A 20,039-nucleotide genomic window follows, 5' to 3' on the forward strand; every position below is an offset into this window, starting at 1 on the left:
GAGCCTCCCTGGTGCCAAGGGATTACTACCAAGTACCAGCTGATGATGTAACTAGAAAATGACCTTGAATAAAAGGGTCAACTCGGACCAGCAGAATATCTCAGTCTACATATAATACCAGGAGTTAAAAATGCTTTTTGACCTGAAGAAAAGGGGGAAATGGAAAGGACAAATGAGTTTATATGGCCATGAGTCTCCAAAAAAAGCCAGGAGGTTATCAGATGGGTTGCCCTTATGCACACCTGAGCAGAGTCCCAGAGACAGATAAAGTAGATACAACCCCAGGTATTGGCTCTGCTGAGAGCTACAGAGACCCACACATTCTATGGTCATGGCAGATGGAGTTCAGTGCCATCTCAGTTGGCCCTACTTTGGATTTGTGTTTCTGTGTGATGGAGCTGGACTTAGATGTGATCTTTGTCAACAAGTCTCTCCTTTTACTTTTACTGGAACCGTAGTTGGTGCTGGGGTTTAATAAATAAGCAGTTTTTTAACTATTAGTCAATTGCCTTTTCAATACTCCAAGGAATAATCGGAGGCCTCTAAGTATTTTTTCTCTGTTTATTCCATCTCTTGTTTGATCTGCCCTCTTCTGATTTTTTTTTCATTATTCCATTTTATAGCCTTTATTGGCTTTTAGCAACTATTCATTTTTTGTTGTTATTTAGGATTTAAAATATACTTTAACTTCTCATAGTCTACCACTAGGTGATATTATATTCATGTAAATTATGGAAAAATTTCAGTATTATCCATTGATTTCACTTTTCCTTGTCTCTATGCTGTGTCTCTCATGAATTTTGTGTACATTGTTATTATTTTTGTTTAAATCATCAATGATATTTTAGAAATTTAAATAATAACCAAATATTTTATACCAATTCTTGTGGTAATCATTTTGTGCACTTTATTTCTGTGCGTTGATCCATTTTCCATCAGGTACCGTATCTCCTCTCCCTGAATGTTTTTCTTTAATACTTCTTCTAATGCAGTTCAAGTGATGATGAATTCTTTCAGCTTTTATATATATTTAAAAAGTTTTTATTTTGCTTTCATTTTTGAATGATATTTTGCCATTATGAAATTATACAGTTTATTTCTCTTACTTTTTTTACTTTAAAAATATTTCTCCATTGTTTCCTGACTCACATTGTTTCTAGCAACAATAACATGTGCTGTTATCCTTATCTTTCTTCCACTGTATTTTTGTGTCTTTTTTCTCCTTGCTGCTTTTAATATTTTTTATTTGTCACTGGTTTCATGTAATTTAACTGTGACATTTTGGTGGATCTTGGTGTAGTTTTCTTTTCTTCATTATGTAGTGCTTGGGAGTCATTAAGCATATTAGATCTGGGCACTAACGTTTTTTAAACAAATATAAAAATATCTGGTCATTTTTCTTCACATATTTTCATCCCCTTTTTTTCTCAAAGATTCTAATTACATGTAAATTAGGGTGTTTGAGTTAGACTATAGCTCACTTATATGCTTTTACTTTATTATTATAGATTTTTTCTACCTATGATTCATTTTGAACAGTTTCTATTAGTTTGTCTTCTAGTTCAATGATGTTTCTTTCTGCAATTTTTATATGCCCTTTATCTCATCTAGTTTATTTTTCACATCACACATTGTAGATTTCCTCTCTAAAGTTTTTTTTTTACATATCTCCCATACTTTAACTATTTTTGAACATATGGGATACAATAATAATATGTTTTAAATTTCTTGTCTACTAATTCTAATGTGTGCCCCTTTGGATATATTTTAATTGATTGTCTTTTCTTATGTTTATTATTTTCCAGCATTACTACAAGTGTAGTTAATATTGACTGGATTCCAGACTTTGTAAGTTTTACTCTTTTTGGTTGTTGACTATTTCTTATAAATATTCTTTGTTTTGGAATGCAGTTAATTTACCTGAAAATGGTTAGACCCTTTTGAATCTGACTTTTAATATACATTAGATGGAACCAAAATGTTTAAAGATTCATAGTCCTCCTGACGAAAATGCCAGATAGTTGCCACAATTATTCTAAATATTATTGGTATGTTTTTGAGTAAGGGAAAGAGAATGCACATTCCTTTTACAATAGACTCTAGTATTTATATTAGCTTCTTTTTTTCAAAGCAACTTGACATTATTTAATTAATTAATTAATTAATTATGTTGTTTTTGCAACTTGACATTTGACCTCATTAACATTCCTGAAACTACTTTCTTGGCAGGAACCACATGGACTTCCGGAATGGTGCTGTTAGATGTTTTGAAGACTCACTCTCCAGTGAAACAACCATATTTGCTACAAATGATAAAAGAAAAATTAAATAAGGTAAAAAAACCATTTAAGAGTAGGTCCCGAGCATGGCTGCGGGGCAGCAGGCTGCTGCCATCCTAGTGAGCTGATCCTGGAAGGCCGAGGTGTCCGAGGTGTGGTGTGAGGAGCATAAGAGCCCGGTGACCCCCGCAGCGCGATGGCTCCTATTGCCATGGTCAGAGAGACTCCTTTTATCCAAGGAACAGTATGCTTTAGGCAACCTTAAGGAAAATAAAATAGCTCCCTTTTAGTACCTGGAAGAAAAAAATCATGCACGATGTAATAAAGACGGTACAGTAAAGAAGAAGAGTGAGTGGAAGGTGTTCGTGGTCTATGAGTTAAGCCACGCTCCCACCCTACTGTGAGATGACTGACATCATGACTGAAAACACAGCAACTGTGGAAGATATCATCAAGTACGGAGAACCACTCAGCAGCCTGGAGGCTGTGTATCTCATCAATCCTTCTCAGATGTCTGTCCACTCTCTAATCAGTGATTTTAAGTATACACTGACTGCTAAATATTGAATTGATCTTATTTTTTCCACTGACTTTTGTGCAGATGTCCTGCTTAATGCGCAGGTAAAATTTAGAAGGGCCAGGGTCAATCAAACTGACAAAATCAACATTGAATTTCTCCCAGGTATATTCCTTGGACTCTGCTGACTTTTTTCAAAGCTTATAGTCCCCACAAAGCTTAGATGAAGAATCCAATACTGGAACGCCTGGCAGAGAGTTAGCAACTCTTTGTGCCACCCTGAAGGAGTACCGCACTGTGCGATATCTGAGAGAATACAAAGACTACATCTTGCTGGCTCAGCTAATCTAGGAGAGGCTCGAAGCCTATAAAACTAATGACCCAACAATGGGGGTGGGCCCAGGCAAGGCATACTTCCAGCCCTTGATTCTGATTGCAGATTTGACCTCAGTTTCCCATATATCATGAGTTGACTCTTCAGGTTATGAGTTATGATCTGTTAAATATTGAAAATCATGTATACAACTGTTAGACAAGGGACAGCAGGGAGGTGCAGGTGAAGAATGTGCTCCTAGGTGAAAATGACAACCTCTGGATAGAGCTGTGCTGTAAGAACATAGCAGAAGTGTCTCAGGAGGTCACCTGTTCTCTGAAAGGTTTTTCTTCCAGAAAGAAAATGAATACAGGAGAAAAGACCTTTATGCAGGACCTGTTCCAGATGCTGTAGAAGATGCCCCAGTACCAGAAAGAACTCCACAAGTATTCGACCCACTTGTACCTTGCTGAGGACTGTATGAAGCATTACCAAGATACTGTAGATAAATTCTGCCAGGTGGAGCAAGACCTAGAAATGGGCACAGATGCTGAAGGGGAAAAAATTCAAGGAGACCATGAGAGCCTCATCCCTATTCTGCTCGATGCAAACATCAGCAGTTACAACAAAATCCACATCATCCTTCTTTATTTTATTTTTTTTAAGAATGGCATCACTGAAGAAAACCTGAACAAACTAATCCAGCACATTCAGATTCCTCCAAATGACAATGAGAGCATCACCAACATGGCTCACCTGGGATGCTCATTGCTACAGACTCCACTTTGCATTGCAGGAGGAAGCTGGAACTAATGAATTGGCATTAGTGAACAGAGCAACCAGCCCATGATGGACCCCAATTATTAACAATATCACGGAGAACACTTGAGGACAAATTTGGCTCTATCCTTATAGCTCCACTGGTTCCTCTGCCTCTTTCACTATCAGTGTCCTGTATGGATGCTGGCATAAGAGTGAAACCTCAGGGGATTACAGCAGTGACCCTTGCCTCTTTATTTTCATGCATAGGGACATGAGTCTCAGTGGAACATGGGCAATGCTAATAGGATCCATGCATATTCTCACTGCACAGAAAATGATGGACTAACTGAAGAAACTGAGTAAAACAGATGAATAAATAGTTTAAAAAAAAAATAAGACACTCTTCCAAAAATGAACCCTCTCACCACCAGTGACTCCGACTCCCTCCCTACTGCTCATAACCCTGGTTTCTTTGCTGACATTCCCTCCTTCAATGCCTCTGTTCCTAGTTCTGCACACCCTTGCCACAGTGTCCCCCAAGCATTCTTGTGTTTAATGATGTGCTCTTCTTGTCTGAAACAAAATAAAAGAATATGTTGCATTTTTTAAAGAGTATCTTATTTATGTATTTTTAAAGAGGTAATACATGTGAATCTGACATACTGTCATATGGAAAACTGTAAAATGAATTGACAAATATATTCTCCTCCTGGGGCCCCTTATTCTCCCCATTATTTATGGCTCTGTGACATTGTGTATAACCCAATGTGACATGTGGAAATTGCTTGAGTATGGAAAGGTAGAAGTTTGGGTCTTTTGAAAATTTACTTTAGGTTGTCCTTTTCTTGTTAGGAATTGTAGAGGTGTCTGTGTTTTTGAAGTATTATAAACTGAGGATTAATCCATCTTCATTCCAGATCTTATTCCGCAGTGCCTGTTTTCATCCACATAAGCTTGGAAGTGAAGATCAGGTGACATCCAATGAGGTTTGATGTGGGCCAGAAATCTTTGTTTCCTCAAGTGGCTCATACTCCTGGGGAACATGTTTCTAGATGGGGATTATGTATGTCCATGGGCTGGACATCCTTTCCTTCCAGAGCTGGTCACTGCTCTCTTGCTTGTCTGTTTCCACAGTGCTTATTCTCCAGTCTGTTTAAGTCATGGTGCCCAGACAAATGACAAGTGAGCTTCCAGCCAGCAATCTTCATCTTTTTTAGAGAAGCAGTTAGGCCTGATCCTATCGCCCAGACTCCTTTTTTCCCTAGGCATCACCACTAACAAATCTCCTTTTCCTTTGTAGGGTCAGCTGGGTAGATCTTGTGGGTCAGGAATGGACTGAAGCCGAATGTATTCCAGAGGCCCCCGGTCAAAGGCCCCTTTCTTGTAAAGGGGGCTTCTTGGTCTTTCATACTTCAAACTACCTGAAAAATAGTTTGTTGAATTTGTATTGATTCTATACCCAATCAGAAAACAACTTTTGTCAGATTATCCTGAATTTAATCTACTTCATAATACTTTATTTTGTATAATGTGTGGTCTTATATCATTATTCTTGTAAGAGGAAAAGATAATTTTTATTATCTGTATAAACATTTAGCTGTATAAAATTTAGCTCTAAAGCAAAAATTTAAAAAGCAAATGCAGGAAAGATGTCTTGTCATCCTTGAAAGTCAGCACAATTGAATGAGCACACAATTTGCTCTATTGTTGCTGTAAAGTATAATGACAGTGGAAGTCATAAAAAAAGTGTCTCTTATGCAGCCCCCTTTCTGCCCTTTAACTGTTGCCAACCTTGTGAAGTTACTGCGTCCTGTCGTGTTGCTGCAACTGTGGCATATGCTTATTCAATGTTGTCCTCCTTATTTTCCTTTCAGAATGTGTTCCTCTCTTTCTCTCTCTAGTAGATGCATTGTGATGTTCCCTTCTCAAGGATTTGAAATATCCCCTTTGCACTCAGATTAGTTTTTAGGTCTCTTCCCTCTGTCTCCCTCATCCCCCTTAGTATATCTTATTTCCTCAAGACGGAAAGTTAGGTACTTGCTTTGATTTTGTTCCTTACTCTTATTGCTTGTTTTGTACCCTCCCTTTGAACAAACAATGGACATGCTTTAGGACCTTGTTTGTGAACATATTGGTTTTCCTTACCCTGTTATTTATTGAAAAATATTTATCAAAAGGATATTTTTAAAAGACTACTCTGTCTTAAAACTTGTTTACCTTGAAATTATTAGAATATCAGTGTATCATCTCTGTACCATTCTGTACTAAAGCACTCAAGTCTCATAAATAAATAAATCAGTGCCCCTCCTCAAAAAAAGACATTTAAGTCTCTTTGAAAAATACCCTTTAGGCTAGGTTCTTAAGGAGTCTGTGACCTTAAATTGAAGAAAATCAACTTCTTATCTCTGTTTTCTCTGACCTATGATGCTGAGTGTCATAAAACCATCTGCTGCTACATTCTGAGAAAGGGTTCATGGTTTTCACCTGACTGGCAAAAGGGTCACGAGAACAAAAAATGGTTAAGAGCCCCTGCCTCAAGGCAAATAAAAAAATGAAGACACATTTATTCAAGAAATTCTACTAAATTTCTAAGTATAGTAAGAGTCTGTGACATTTGGCCAAGAGCTTATATACTCTTCTTTCCCGCAACATACATTCAGATACAGCATAGCATGATAAAATCCCGATACTTATTAAGAGTGTTTGAGAAAGTGGGCCCCCCTCACTATTAGGTAGTTTTGCTGGATATCAGATTTTTACTTGTCAGGCTTTATTTTTACTTTCAACACACTGACTACACCATTTTCTATTCAATGATCTCCATTGTTTTTAAAGAAATTGTCTTCTCTAAATTTTATTGGTGTTTCTTTGTATTTGACAAGCTGTTTTTCAATTGTTGCTTTTAAAATTTTCTCTTGTCTTTCAACATTTTTACTAGGTTAGTTCTGGGTGTGGATCATTGAGTGGTTCTCCAACTTGGAGTTCTTTAAGCTTCTTGATGTGTATATGGATATCTTTCAAAGATAAAGTAGAAATTAATATATTCCAAGATAAACAAGAACTGAGACTTTTCATTGCTAACAGACCCACCATTCAAGAAAAATTAAGAAAGTTGTTTAGGCAAGAGCAAGTGGCATCAGACAGTGATTCAAACCCACATGAAAAATAAAAAGCATAAGAAAAAGCATAATGTCAGTTATGTAATTACAAAGACATTAATTAGATATATGCATTTCTCCTATTTTCATCTTTTAACTGATTTATAAAAGTACTTATGTGAAACAATAAGAAGGCAGTTGTATTGTTGTACCCGTGACATAAAAATTGCAATATATTTGACAACAAAAAAACAATGGTGGTGGGTAAGAGTAAAAGTGCATTGGAATAAGAAAATTATGCCACATGATAACTCCAACACAAGGTAAAATATGAAATATGAAAAGAACCAGTAAAAGTAAATAGGCATGGTTACTATGACCAACTCTATAAATGCAAACTTAATATTCTTTCTTCTCTAGGCTGCTTTAAAAGACATAACATTATACACAGTAATAATTATGAAAATGTGTTTCTGGATTGTAACATATATAGGTGTAATGAATAAAACAGTAATAGCATTAAAAAGGGATGAAAGAATAAAGCTCTATAGGAGTAATTTTTTACATCTCATTGGAATTCAGTTATTATAAATTTAAGGCATTTCTGTAAAGTTAATATATTTTGGTATGCCCTAGAGTAAGTACTAATAAAATAACTCAAAAATAGACAATTAAGATAATTAAAGGAATTAAAATGTTACACTGAAAATTATCAACAATATAAAAAAAGCACTAAAGGAGGAATAGAAGGAAAAAGGCATGAGGCATATAGAAAAAAATGAAAAATAGCTGAAAACCCAATTATGTCATTGCATTAGTCAGCCAAAGGGGTGCTGATGCAAAATATCAGAAATTGGTTGTTTTTTTATAAAAGGTATTTATTTGGGGTAGGAGCTTACAGATACCAGGTCATAAAGCATAAGTAACTTCCCTTACCAGTCTATTTTCATGTGTTGGAGCAAGATGGCTGCTAATGTCTGTAAAGGTTCAGACTTCCTGGGTTCCTCTCTTCTTGGGTCTTACTCTCCTCCAGGCTCAGGGTTCCTTTCTTTCTGGGCCTTGCTTCTCTTTCCTCTGCATTCTTACTTTCTGGGGCTTCTGCTTCAGACTTCAGCATCAAACTTCAATATCAAAACTTTAATGTCAAAAAAATCCCAACTCTCTCCTTTGCCATGTCTCTTACACCCTACTGATGTGGCCCAATCAAAGCCCTAATCATAATTTAATCATGTCCAGGTACAGACCAGTTTACAAACATAAACCAACATCTACTTTTGGAATTCATAACTATATCAAACTGTTACAATCAGTGAAAACATTAAATGTGAACGGATTAAAAATACATTCAAAAGGCAGAGATTTTAGTGTAGTTTTTCTTTTTTCAAAATTCCACAATATCTAACTAGACATTATGTTTACAGGAGACACTCTCCAGATTTAAATATATGAATAGTTTGAAATAAGGGATGATAAATAACCATAAAAAAGCCAGCATACCTATACTAATATCAGACAAAATAGACTTAGAAAGGAAAAAGCACTACTAAATATACACATAACTAATATCAGAGTCCCAAAACTAAGGAAAACTAAAAAATTGAAACTAGAAATATTCAATTCAACAATAAGTGTAGATATTAATATTATACTTACATTAATAGATGGAACAACTCAGCAAAGATCAGCAAGAAACAAAAGACTAGAAACTATAAACCAGTTATTGCTAACAGTTATTGCTAACTTTCCCTCTATGATCAGGAACAAGGTAAGGTTGTCCTCTCTCACAACAATCTGGAATTTCTAACCGGGGTAATCAGGCAATAAATAAATAACTAGCATCCAGATGTGAAAGAAATATATAACATTATCTCTATCTGCATTTGACAAAATCTTATATATGCAAAATCCTAAGGAGTCCACTAAAAAATCTATTAGAACTAATTAAAAAGTTCATCAAAATTGCAAGATACAAAATCAATACACAAAATCAATTGTATTTCTATATACTAGCAATGAATAACCTGAAATTGAAATGAAGAAAACAATTTTATTTACAATAACATAAAAAAATCAGAGGAAATAATTTAGCAAAGGAAGTATAAAACTTACACTTTTGAAAACTACAATACATTGTTGACAGAAATGAATGAAGACCTAAATAAGTGTAAAAACATCTCTTACATGTGTATCAGAAGTTGTAATGTTGTTCAAATGGAAATAATCTCCAAGTTGATCTTTAGATTCACAAAATCTCTATTGTGATCCCAGCTGGCTTCTTTATAGAAAATGACAAGCTAACCCTAATATTCATATGAAATTCAAGAAACTCAAAATAACCAAAATGGGCTTGAAAAAATAATAAAAATTGGAAGACTCACACAAACTACAGCAATCAAAATAATCAGGTGAAGACTTCCAGGAAGATAGCATTGGAATAGGCAGGCAGGGCTCAACTGTCTCACAAAAACAATGGAGGAGGGCAAAATCTCTTGGAGGGAACTGCTCTGGGGATACGCAGAACAGGAAAATGCTACACATCTTCCACAGAGCAAGGGACCGACAGATGAAGCTGAAAGGAAACCATGATTTACAAATCCCGTGGCCAGGAATGGCACCCATTCCCCACCCTCAAGGTCAACAGCTTTGATAAAACCCATGGCTCTCTGAAGCCAATTTGGAGGAATAGAGATGTCTTCCTCTCTGTGAAGAGGGCAGTGGGGCAGAGGGCAGAGAGTGGTTTCTCTTGTGAATTTTGCCTCAGAGCCCACATTTAATCTTGGCTCTGGCCATACCAGAATCACTGACAAGTGGAGGTTGAAAGAGACACTTCTGTGGAAAGATCTGCTGATAAGCACTGTCTGTTGGCCAAAAGGGAAACTGCCAGGAAGGGAAAGGAAAAAAACAAAAAACAAAAAACACTTTTAGGAATCTTATGTCCCAGTCCCTTTGGGTGATCTGTACTATATTAGTGAGTCCTTCACCTTATTTTTGATAAATTAAACTGGGCAATTTTTTAAACTTAGAATAAGTTGAACCAAAAATCCAAGAAGAACTGTGAAACAAAACAACTAGGCAAGAGAAAGAAAGTTACTCACAGACTAAATTCACCAACATATTCAGATGCTTAGACACCAGCATAATATTGCATACCACAGTAAGAAACAAGAAGAGATGGTCCACCCAAAAGAACAAACCCAAACCTTGATGAGACACAGGATTTAAGACAACTAATCTGCAATAATCACACAAATCTCCTAAATCAATGCAAGGAGTTGAAGAAAAATATTACTAAAAAGGTAAACTATATTAAGACAAAACTGGATAAGTATAAAGGACAATTTTAAAGCCTGCAAAGAAAAGTAATAGACCTTGTGAGAATGAAGAACAGAATGAATGAGATTAAAAACACATTAGAGGCACATAACAACAGATTTGAAGTGATGGAAGACCGAGCATCTGAACATGAAAAAAGGAGAACAGGAAGAGAATAGAAAGGGGAAAAAATTTAGCAGTGTCTCAGGGAATTGAATGGCTACATGAAAAAGAACAAACATTAGTGTTCCAGAAGGGAAAGAGAATGGACAAGGGGCAGAAAGAATATTTGAGGAAATAATGACTGAAAACTTCCCAATTGTTATGAAAGACATACAATTGATATCAAAGAAGGAAAATGGTCCCCAAATGGGATAAATCCAAATTGACATACTCCAAGACACCCACTACTCAGAATGACAAATATCAGAGATAAAGAGAAGATTCTGAAAGCAGCAAGAGAAAAGGAATACTTCACAACCAGAAGTTCATTATTCTAGAGGATCAACAAAATGGACAAACCCTTAGTTAGACTGGCAAAGAATAAAAGAGGGAAGATGCAAATAAGTAAAATCAGAAATGAGAGGGCAGACATTACCACTGACCCTGCAGAAATAAGAAAGAGAATAAGAGAATAGTATGAATAACTGCATGCCAACAAATTAGACAATATAGGCAAAATGGATAAATTTCTAGAAACACAGGGACAACTTACACTGACCCTACAAGAAACAGAAGACGTCAATAAACCAATCACAAATAGTTGAAAGAGTCATCAAAAACTGAAAGAAAGAAAGAAAGAAAGAAAGAAAGAAAGAAAGAAAGAAAGAAAGAAGAAGAAGAGGAAGAGGAAGAGGAAGAGGAAGGAAGGAAGGAAGGAAGGAAGGAAGGAAGGAAGGAAGGAAGGAAGGAAGGAAGGAAGGAAGGAAGTTAGTTAGTTCAGTACCAGATGCCTCCACAGGTGATTTCTACCAATCATTCAAAGATGATCTAACCAATCTTGCTCAAGTTCTTGCAAAAAATTGAAAGGGAAGGAATTCTATGAAACTCATTCTATAAAGCCAGCATCACCCTAATATCAAAACTGGATAAATATTCTATGAAAAATGAAAATTACAGACCAATTTTTCTAATGCATAGAGATATAAAAATCCTCAACAAAACACTTGTAAACCAAATGCAAAAGGAATCCATCCAGTGGAATATTTTTCAGCAATAAAAAAGAATGGACTGCTGTAAATGCTATAACATGGCTGAATCTTGAAAATATAGTTACAGGAAAGAGAGTCATTAAAAGCCATATGTTGTATGGTTTTATTTATATGAATTTATCAGAATAGGTAAATCTGTATAGGAAGATTGTAACTTAGTAGTTTTTTGGGTTGGGAGAATTGGAGGAAAGTGAGGAGTGACTTCTAATAGTTTTTGCAGAAATGAAAGTTTAAAAATTGATTGTGATGATGATGAATTGTGTACGATTTGCCTTATGCCCCAATATCTTTTTTTAAATTTTTATTGTTACCATACATACAATCTAGTATTTCCCCTTTTAATGACATTCAGGTATAAATTTCAGTGCTGTTAGTTATGCTCATAATGTCCTGCTATGATCTCCACAATCCATTTCCAAAACAGTTCCATCATTCTACATAGGAACACTGTACATCTTAAGCCTTATCTTCTCATTCCCTATCACACCCTGTCCACTACAGCAGTTTGATACAGTTATGAATTCCAAAAATAGATATTGGAATATGTTTGTAAACTTGTCTGTATCTGGGCATGATTAAATTATGATTAGGACTTTGATTGGGTCATGTCAGTAGAATGTTGGACCTTTGGTGGGTGGGTCTCACAGATAATAGACATGGCAAAGGACAATGTTGGAGTTTTGCTGTTGGAGTTTTTGATACTGGAGTTTTGAGCTGGAACCCAGGAAGTGAAGACACAGAAGAAGAACACATGTCAAAGTCCTGGGGAGAGAGACAGAGTCATTTCCGTGATAGTTTATAGCTGGCCTTGTGGGAGTGAGCACAGCAGCTGAACCTGAAGAGAAATGCAGTCCCAGGAAGAGAGGAACCCATGAAACCTGAACTCTTGGCAGACGTTGGCAGCCATCTTGCACCAACACTTGGAAATAGACTATGATGAGGGAAGTAACTTATGCTCTATGGCCTGGTAACTGTAAGCTTCCACCCCAAATGAACACCCTTTAAGAAAGCCAACAGATTTCTGGTGTATGTATCAGTACCCCTTTGACTAACTAATATAATTGGTTACCTATATTCTATATTGTAACTCTATGAATTTCCTTATTCTAAAATTACTTCAAATCAGCAAGATAATAAAATATTTGTCCATTTGTGTTTGGCTTATTTTACTCAACATGATACCTTCAGGGTTCATCCATATTGTGGCATGTACCAACAACATATTTATTTTTTTAAAAAAGGACTACATACTCTATTTCATTAAGGAAATAGGAAGAAATAAGGGATAAGTAAGATATAACAGAGAGTAGAGGCATGTAATGTATGTGACCTAGTACTACCTCTTTTTCTTTAATAAATATACCTCTTCCTAAGTCATCTGTGCTTCTTCAGCTACATGATATGTTGAGCCCTGATTAACATCCTCTTCATGTCAAAACAAATATTTTTTATCTAGTCACATGTTTTGTAATAGCCCACTTCCATCAGAAAATCTGTGCGTATTCAGTTGAATATGTCCATACTTTTACAATATTTATGCTTGAACCTTTATAAATATTTTAATATTGGCATATTTTCTATATTTTTTAATATACTGTATGAATTCACAGCATAGAAAGCACTATGTTGCTAATTTAAATAAAGTATTTTTTTCTGAAAAATATCAGTGAATTCAGAGCAATAGTAAAATTTCATTATCTTAGTTAAGAAAACAAAAAAATCCTAGCATTTGTTTGGACTTCGAGGCATACGAAAATTTCAAATCTTACAGAATTATCTTTTCAATGTTTTCAACTTCTCAAAAGCATCAAAACCATAATATCACCAAAAATATAAAAGTAAAGCATTTGAACAACAAAATATTCTCTATGAGCATTTCTATTGGGTAAGGCCAAAGTATACAGAAAAGAGGAGACTTGTAAAGACACATATTGTAGTTGTGAAAAAAGATATCACAGGCAGTTTCCTGACAGAAAGACTGAGGTTTTTTTTATCACTCTAGCTTTTGCAGCTACTGCCAAGACATGTTAGCTTCTCCATCATGGAGCAGGATGCCTGTCAAGACCGCCGTAAAACAAACTGCTTGCTGCCTGAGCACTGCCTAAAGACAAGAGATAATCCTCACGCGCCACTTATTTTTTTCCTGCACATTTTTATCTTGTGCTGTTCTACCTATAGAAAATACCGAGTTTATACATCACTTCAGAAGTACTTCAAAGGAGAAAAAGAATGCTACTAAGTTGGGGAAGCAATAAAAAAAAATGCTTCTTTAGAATTTAAGCTACTAGTCAGAATCTTGCTGCTGAAGCAGAGATTCATTTTTTCTCATATGGTCAAAAGCTCCTTAGCTTTAGAGGAATGCATTAAAATATTTATATTTTAAAACAGGTTTCTATGGTTTATGTCAAATATTATATACTTTCTCAATTTCAAATTCATTATCATCATACTTATCTAATAAATATGTATTGATTTTTTAAAAATTAATTTATGAGTGATTGTGTGTTCTAATTGTCCATGCTGGGAGAATTTGAAGTTAGAAACAGAGACGAAGAAATAGAATGAAAAACATTCTCAATAATGGAAAATGTGCTATTCTAAATTTAGAATTTCCAAGGGATTCATTTTGATGCATTATTGTTCCTCCAGAAATGGACTTAAGACAAATTTTAGCTATCAAAATAACCACTGCAGAAGTTAGCTTTTTAACTTTTAAAAATTTAGAAAATAAAATAGTAATTATAATTGTAATTACTTAGTATTAGCAATTACAAAGTGTGCATTGCAATAGACACTTTAATACATTATTTCTCTTTTGATTTTCATTGTGAGCTTAAGAACTAGATGTTACAATTCTGTGTTTTATATTAAGAGACTCTGACTCAGAAAGATAAGTAATTTACTCAAAGCCCCACAGTTAGTAAGTAATTGAGTCAGAATTCGTATGTACAACTCTCCAGTTTTAAAACTGTTGAGGTTTTTTTGTTGTTGTTGTACCCTGCTTCCCCCCCCCCCCCCCCCCTTCTTCTAGTTACCAGGGCAGAGACTTTCTTTTCTTACTGGTCTTTCACCAATTCTTAGAAAAAGTGAGTACATTCATCGTATCTATTTGGTAAGTCTATTAACTCACACCAAATTATGTCAAAAATCTTCTGAATTGGTTTGAGGAGGGAAAGAAATATTGAAGATGTGTTTAGTTAATGAACAAAGGACAGTAAGGTCATTCCTGAAGTCTGCTTGACATCTCAGTGTCTATCAAGACCCTTCAATCTGTATTTTGGGTGCTAAAACTGATTATTAGCAGTAAATCTCCTATCTCTTGTTTTTTCATAGTTTATGAAATGATCCTCTGGGTTCCTGATGATAGTTCCCAAGAATTTGGGAGTTGACCAGATCTCATCACTGAAACAACTCTGACTGGCCCCACGACCAACAAGTTCCTGTATAAAAATAGCCAACTGCCAGGGGATATTCCTAAAATGAAGTCACATCTGCCATTCAACTTCAGCTCTGGGTAATTGTGTCTACATATATGAGGACAATTTTCACAAACTACTTATAAAGACAAGCTTGAAAATTTCTTCTTTCTTTATCCTATTTTATTGTCTCTCTCTTCTTTTTCCTAAATTCTGTATCTTATTTATTTTGCTCTCCCTACTATCTTTCCTTTGTTGGATAGCCCAGAGATTGATGAGATAAAGAGGAACTTGCCATGATACTTTTTGCAAGGTGACATTTAAGAATCCTAATCTATCTAGTTAAAATGGTGTTACAGTTTCCTAACTGCTAAAACAAAATGCCATAAAATGGATTGACTTAATAAGAGAAATTAAATGGCTCATGGTTTCAGAGGTTAAAGGCTTGCTTCTTCCTAGGATCTGTATCTTCTGGCTGACTGACAATCTTTAGGGTTCCTTGGCTTTTCTGTCACATGGCAATGCACATGGTGACATCTCTTTTCTCTTCTTGGTTAAGTTACCTTTCAGTTTCTAGCTGTTCCCCATGGCTTCTCTGTGGCCTTCCACATAAGGCTTCCATAATGCAGTTACGACCTATCCTGACTCAGGCCACACCAAAACTAAAGTAACTTTATCAACAGGTCCTGTCTACAATGGTCCATCTGGTCTACAGTGGTCTACAATGGTCTACAATAGTCATCTTAATGGATTAAGATTAAGAACATGCTTTTATGGGATCAGTAACTCCCAGCCATCATAACCAGGATAAAAAATTTTAAAATAATTCAGAATCTGAAGAGAAACTTTTTATTTTTATATGTGGGAAATGTAGAATATTAATTTTATATATTTTCAGTTAAATACACAAAGCTGTGCCTGAATCATTTTATTAAGCAGAGATTCTGTTCTGGGAGATGATAGTCAAACATTTCAAGAGGAATCGTAAGTGATTTTTGTGCAAAGTCCAGTGAGTGTCTGATCAGACAGTTGCTTATAATTCAAAGATTTGCCAGCAGGGAGAAAATAAAATTCCTGACCCCTAGATGCCAAAATGTAAAAATCATTCTGCACTCTTTTTTCAATTGTCTACAGAAAAATTTTTGCTCCACTCATCATTTCAGCATCTTTTAAGTGTCTCATCAGTTTGTAACCTCAGCAAGTTCGTGATTGACAAGCAAACCAATCCTTAGCTTGAAAAAAAAAATGGTCACTTAAGATAAAAACTGAATCATATCTTTGGTTGATCCATTCAAATATCTACTTTGGAAATTTATCTGGAAGATCTAGTTTTAAATGTTATTTCGGTTTGGCAAAGAACATTTAATTTACTCCATTGTATTACCAGCCTTCACACCTTTTAGTGCTATAATCTGGAAATTATGTGAGTGATATAGTCAGGCAAGTTTGTATTTGAGTCTATGCTCCAGCCCTTGTGTCCAAAAGAAATAAGGACAACTCTTTCATGTCTCTCTGAGCACATGTATGGTCATCTGTAAAATGGGAAGCAACAGCTAGTAAAAATTGTGCTTAATGTTCAAATAAATTATTGTACAGAGGGCATTATACATAGTATGTACTTCACAAATATTAATTTCCTTGCTGCTTTCAGTTATCTTCACACAAATAAATGATATAATATTAAACAATTTGTAAGAACTCACTATTAAAATTTTAATAAATATTTAAAATATGATCATATAATGGAAGCATAAATGGGCATATTTCTTGCTTTAAATATATAACATAAAATCAAGAGTTATCTAATGTCAAGTACTGGAGGAAATTTCACAAGGCTTACCAGTATGTCAGACATTGCTTGAATAAGTAAACACACCCAGAAGATCATTCCAATTTATTCAAGTGAATGTGTCAAAAGAAAAATAAAAGCAAAACTAAGTGTGGTACACAGAATAATTTTGCCAAAGATGACCATGTTCCAATTCTTGGAGCCTATTAATATTTTACCTTACATATTAAGGTAATTTCAAGTTTGATTAAGTCTAAGACCTTGAGATGGAGAGATTATCCTGAATGATCTGGGTGGGCCCAATATAATCTTATGAGCCCTTAAATGTGTAGAAACTTCCTCTACTGTATTCCAAGTCAGAGAGAAATCAGACATAGAGAGATATTATGCTGTTGGATTTGAAGATGAAGGAAGGGGGCATAATCTAAGGACTCTGGGCTATTTCTAGATGCTGAAAAAGGCAAAGAAACGAATTCTCCCCTAGCACCTTGTGGAATGTTGAATTATGCACCCTTTCAAAAGATGTGTTCTTATTCTTAATCAGCATTCCTATGGATGTGAACTCATGTATAAATAGAACCTTTTGAAGATATAATTTTTATTTAAGGTATAGCCCAACTGAATCAGAGTGGACCTTAATATACCTTACTGGAGTTGTTTATAAGCATAAAATATTTGGCCACTGTAAATCTGTAGAAGTCCCAGAGAGAAGCCAGAAGCTAGAAATCAACAGAATCTGGAAGAGAAGACACAAGAAGAGAGAACTCCACAGAGCTGCAAGCCAAAGCACTCCAAGGATTGTGGCAAACCAGAACCAGAATGCTACAGATTTCACTGAAGAGCATTGCCTTCACAGTACCGTGATTTTGGACTTTCTGCTTCCAAAACTATGAACAAATAAATTCTTGTTTTTAAAGCCAAACAAATCATTGTGTGGTATTTGCAATAGCAGTCTGACAACTAAGACCATTTTTTCTATCAGAGTAGGTGCTGCTATCACAAATACTTAGAAATGTAGAAGTGGTTTTGGCATTGGGTAATGAGCAGAGTATGGCAGAATTTTGAAAAAACCTAGATAGCTTTGAAAAGGCTGTCAGTAGAAAAATAAATATTAAAGCTTTTGTGGTAAGGGCTTAATAATAAGTAAGAAGAGTAGAGAAACTTTCTATTGTCTTAGAGAATGCATAATTTGTCATGAGTAGAATGTTGGTAGAAATACGTTTATCAAATGTGTGCTTTCAATGAGGCTTTAGAAGAAAATGATGGATGTATTATTGGGAACATGGCAAAATTGTGTTCTGATTTCAGCTAGAAGGACAGAATTTATAATTGATGAACTTGAACATTTACTAGCACATTTACTAGCAAATTTACTAGCAAAATTTGGAAGGTCCAATTGGTTTCTCCTTGTTTTGCTTATAGTAAAATAATAAAGGAAAAGGATAAACTAAGAACTAAACTGTTAAGCACAAAGGACCTATTGGTTGATGATTTTAAAAATTCTCAGCCTATCCAAACAGTGGGCTCTGATAGTAGGGCCAGAAATGACTTTATCAAGGTCTTCCCTGAACTCCCAGGAGGAGAATTTCCCTCCCAGAATGGGAATTTCCTGAGAATCGGGTTGTATGCAATGGTATTACTGAGCCACCCTTTGGTAATGATGGTGTGTCTGAACCACCCTTTGGTAAGGAGAATAGGCATGACTCATGAATCCAGTCAGGAATCTCAAATGAAATCAGGATTGGGAATGTACTAATCCTGGAAGGATCTTTGGAAAATCCTTTTATTGGATGGTCTGAATCCCATTTAGCTGCATACATATCTGGCAAGAATTTTCAGAATTTTGTATGAACAGAAGCACTGCCAGCCTGGAAAGGAAAGGGCAGAGACAAGACAGAATGAAGGAAAAATGACTTCAAGAGGTCTGAAACAGAAGTCTGAGGTCTGAACAGAAGAGATCTTCTCAGGCCAAGATAAGGGGAATTCCTCCCTGGCAATTTGGAGGAGGCAAGACTTCTGCCCCATCTGGGGACAGTTCAGCCACTACCACCCCATTACTCAGAGTTAGATTCTAAGTTTCAATTTTCAATCAGATAATGGCTACCACTCTAGCACTCTGAGGGAGTGGGATCTAAACCCTGGTGTACTGGCAGAACTCAGCTATTGCCCCTGTACTTGGAAAGAGTGAGCCTGTTTCTCCAGCAGGCCTAGAGGATAAGGCATCCAACCAAAAATGACTCTCAGACCTTGAAATCTAATGGAGGAGGAAGGCAGGGTAAGATGGCATGAGAGTAAGTACACCCACATCATCTCTTCAACAACAACAACAACAAAAAAATAGCTGAGTGGGACAAAATCCTGCCTGAGTGAGTTTTTTTGGGAACCCACAAGGCAAGTAGCTTTTGGACATCGATCTGGAAGAGAGTACAACAAAAAGAGTGATTGATCAAGGTAAAACCATGCGTTTCTGGCTCTTGTGGAACTGCAGGAAGGCTAAAATGCTCCGTTAGGTCAGGTAACAGCAGCATTCCCTGAAACCCACCAGTCACACAGCAGCATTCCCTGAACTCCATGTTCCCCAAACCCATTATCCCCAAATGTGCATTACCTGAAACCTGCAATTCCCAAACCTGTGTTCCCCAAACCCTGTGTTCCCAAAACCCTGTGTTCCCAAAACCATGTTCCCAAACCTGGGATCCCCAAATCCACATTCCCTGAAGCCTTCACTCCCTGAGCTCACATTTGTTGAATGCTGCATTCCCCAAACCCCAAACCCTAGCATTCTCCAAACCCTGCTGGTCTTGGACAGACTCTGAGAGTGGGAAGGTTCTGGTGAAGGGTTCAGAGGGGTCCAAATGAGTATGAGTTCAATTGTCTAGACTCTCTTTTTTGAGCTTTGAGCAGCATGCCAGCTGGCTTGAGGAGAAACTAGGAAAAGGTGAGAGGAGAATCTGCTGAGGCAGCCTGATTTACCCAAACTCCCTAGGATAGGGAAAATTGATCTAGAAGAAGGTGGAGTCAGGCAACTAACTAGTCCTGTGCAATACATCTAAGGGACAGGGGAAGTAGGAAGTACTTGGTAGGCCTTCAAGAGTACATTTAGGGTTCCCAGCAAGATGTGGGTGCTCTCTCTCAAAGAAACTGAGAGTCATTACTTTCTGTGTTGAGTTGGTTCACCAGGGTCCCATTTGAATTTCAGAGGGGAACTCTCATAGGGTCTTCCTGCTACCCTGGGAGAGAGAAAAGTGAGAAAGGGAGAAAGGGGGAAGGACAGATTCATAATCAGTTTGCTCAATTGCAGAGTCAATCCTGCCCTAGGAAGGGGACTCTTTGAGGAGGCTT

At 36.2% G+C, this 20,039-nt stretch overlaps 1 pseudogene; it reads left to right on the forward strand.

The window, feature by feature from the left end:
* Positions 1-2,588: 2,588 nt before the first annotated feature.
* LOC101443198 (syntaxin-binding protein 1-like) lies at positions 2,589-4,247 on the forward strand (annotated as a pseudogene).
* Positions 4,248-20,039: the final 15,792 nt, after the last annotated feature.

The sequence above is a fragment of the Dasypus novemcinctus genome, chromosome 1 (assembly GCF_030445035.2).
Source record: "Dasypus novemcinctus isolate mDasNov1 chromosome 1, mDasNov1.1.hap2, whole genome shotgun sequence".
Taxonomy (NCBI): domain Eukaryota; kingdom Metazoa; phylum Chordata; class Mammalia; order Cingulata; family Dasypodidae; genus Dasypus; species Dasypus novemcinctus.